The following is a 3,459-nucleotide window of genomic DNA, read 5'->3' on the forward strand; positions in this document are numbered from 1 at the left end:
TTTTTTTTTTATTAAAAAAAAAAAAAACCTACAAACAAGACCTTTTAAAAAATGATTAGCTAGCCCTTATAAGCCATCATAAATTATTTTATTATTGATTTTGGCTTTGTGTTTTCAAATTAAGTGTCACTACTAACAAAGACTGCATATTTGCAAATAGCACCAATAAAATGGATCTATGAGAAAAAAACCTAGTAGACAGTGTAGCCACATTGTTACCCTCAGGAACAGAATAAAGAAATAAGAGAACATTAACAACAATAACACCAGCCTAAGCTCACATGTTAACTCAAGGACGGAAGTCCAAATGCTGCTCACAGGGCTATTTCTGAGACACACATGGAGAGAAAGCATCATTACTTGAACATTAGTGACATGAAACCATTGTGCTAGGTGAATTACATTCAGTATCTATTTATCTTTCCCAATAAGTCTAAGAAGTGGCATGAGGAAATTGAGGCCTAGTGTGATTAAGTGGTTGTCAGAGGTTTGTCAGCAAGTGGCAGAGACTAAATGTAAATTTAGATCTGTTTTACTCCCAACCTGCCTCTTCCTTTTCACAGATCCTCCTAGTTTATCTTTTTTAGGTTCCTTCTGATATGTAGGAAAGTCAAGTCTGGCAGCCTTTAGAATACCAGGATGATGAAGCAAAGAAAGTATAAAATGTCTTTTACATACATCAGCAGTAGCATGGCCCAGGTTAGCTTAAAATGCTGTAATTCATTTATTCATTCCTTGACAATTTATTTAAAAGCACTATGTTTTAATAATATCCACTGAAAATAGAAAATCTTAATCCTTTTACAGTTAGGAGAGATATTATTACTCATCTAGAGGTCTTTTGCAAGTCCCTATTATAGTCCCTACTTATCAAAAAATAACACCAATAGCTATCATTTATGAGGTCTTACTTTGCCCCAGGCACTGTGCTAAACAGTGGATATATCTTGTCACATTTAACTTCTGTTTCAACCCTGAGAGGTAGATAGAATTATCTGCATTTTACAATAACAAAGTCACTTTTCTTAAGTTCATTCAATTATTCCATAGGTATTTAAGAATTATATTTTATGTGCCACATATGGAAAGTACAGAAGTGAATAAAACAAAACAAAAAAATAAGGCAATGTAATTTTAAGTAACTTAGTGTCCCCTTCAGAATAGTCAAAGGTAACATTTAATAAGAGATCTGAGGTCAAAAGGGAGGAAGGACATAGAGAGAACTGAAGTGGCTGGATCATAATAGGTAAGGAAGAGAATACTATAGCAAGAAATTGAAGATATAAGTAAAGTGAGATAAGATGGAGCTTTGTAAGTCAATTAGGGATTTGAATAGATGACTTGTAATAGAGAATAACTAGAGAGTTATAGCAAAGGAGTAAATGGATTGATTTAAACATTTAAAGGAATACTCTGAATGCTGTGTTTAGAATGAATTTTATGGGGGAAGTTACGAAGTTCTTGCAAAGATCCAAGTACTGTCTAATGGTGGTTTGGGTGTGGAATGTTAATAGTATAGTAGAAAGGGGAGAGAGAGAGAAAGACATATTTTGGGATCCTAAAGATTGAATGTGTGATGAGGGATAGAAAAAAATCAAAGATAATTTTTATATGTCTTGCTTGATTACTGGGTGGGTGGCTGTGCCCCTAATTGACATGGGGAGGAATAAAGACGGACAAAATTAAAAGTGGAAGAAGAAGAGTTCTGTTTTAGCCCTGTCAATTTGGAAATGACTAACTTGCCCAAAGTCACTCAAATGGTTACTCTAGGATTTAAAGCATTTTGTATGATAACTACTATATTAAATTGCTTCTATATTAGATTGCCACTAACATCCATCTCCTGAAGCCTCCTAGTTCTTGAAGCTTCATTAACTCAATAATCATACTGTTTTACTTGGGAAAGGCTTCAATTTCTATATCTTCATTTCATTATTAGAGAAATCTTCATAAATGAATATATTATACTATTCCATACATTTTTCTTTTCCTTTTCCTTTTTTTTTTTTTACTTCTGAAGAACACAATCAAAGAAGCAATTGAAAGAGTATAAGGAAAGTGTGAATAGAATATTTATCTTTCTCAACTTTAGGTAATATGAAATATAAGCGTACTATTAGAATTACAATTGTAATAAAAGTTTTTTGTAAGGTTGTAATTGTGGAAATAAAAGAAAATGTAAAGTTAAAAAAGAGATGAGTTTATCCTTTCAGGGTCAAGATACAGGGAAGAACTTTATTGGTGAGAATATATATGAATAGCTTCTGGATTATAAATGACTTCTGGAATAATTTGTTAGAAATATGCTTTAAAATGAACTAATGAGAAAAGGAGAAGAGCAGAAAAATAGGTAGACAAAGCCTTTGTATGCTATTATCATTTTGTATAACATTTGTATGCTTTTATTTGAAACTAACCTTTCTTATTTCTGTCTTTTACAGCACTATAAAAGGACACTTTTAATATTTTATTAGTGAAATTCTATAACTCTTTCATAATTACAAGGACTTATTTTTAACTTAATACTTATGCTATGGTTCATTTACTACTAAAACAGAAAATAGGAGGTTCATAAAAATGTCCCCATAATATAATGAATGGAAAGTGTCTCTTAAGTGGAAAATTTTCACAATTAAAAAAATAATAATATATGTATGCCAGGACCGGCCTAGTTTGTATTCATAGTTGAGAGACAAAGGTGGCTTTTGGGTCTGATTCTGAAAAAGGAAACTAAAAACGTAAGTTCAAAACCTATGCAATTAACACAACCCCCAAAATCCCACTACATTGACAAAAAAAATATTAATGTAAGCAGAGATGATTTAATTCTTAGTTTCATTCTTTGTTTCTCGACTAGATGACAGACTGTTGTACTGTTCAGTTCAGATGATCACACAGTGTCTATGCAGCTAAAAGTGATGCATTTATTTCCAGTTCTGTCTGTTTTCATTTAGGACCAGTAATCAAGACGGAGATGTATGTATCTATATGTACAAAGGATTATGTGACTAGAGAGACTTCATTTCTGCGTGCCCTCTATGCATAGCTCTGATTTGCAGAGATGCCTTGCAATTTCAATAACACATTGTGGCAGTTCTGGTGGCTGATTACTTAAGGGCCTTTGTAAAGTGATGACCTCAACCATCTTCTGTCACCTTGAGACACATCACTTCAATCTGTTTTGATAACAGTTGATGTGGGTCAGATATAGCTCAAGGCCAAAGGGACTGACATTGAATGGGAATATATTCAGAAAATATTGCATATGCAACTGTATGTATATCTGAATGCATACACACATAAAAACACAACCTTTGCTTATTATCAACTTATTAAAAACATATATTTCAGTGATTACAAGCCTATAATTTTATATGCACTGTTCATTTTAACCAGTTGGGGAAAAATCTTTTTTTTTTTTTAATAACTACTTTTAAAGATTTATTTATTTATTTTTTA

This window comes from Pteropus alecto, unplaced genomic scaffold (assembly GCF_000325575.1).
Source record: "Pteropus alecto unplaced genomic scaffold, ASM32557v1 scaffold14, whole genome shotgun sequence".
Classification (NCBI taxonomy): domain Eukaryota; kingdom Metazoa; phylum Chordata; class Mammalia; order Chiroptera; family Pteropodidae; genus Pteropus; species Pteropus alecto.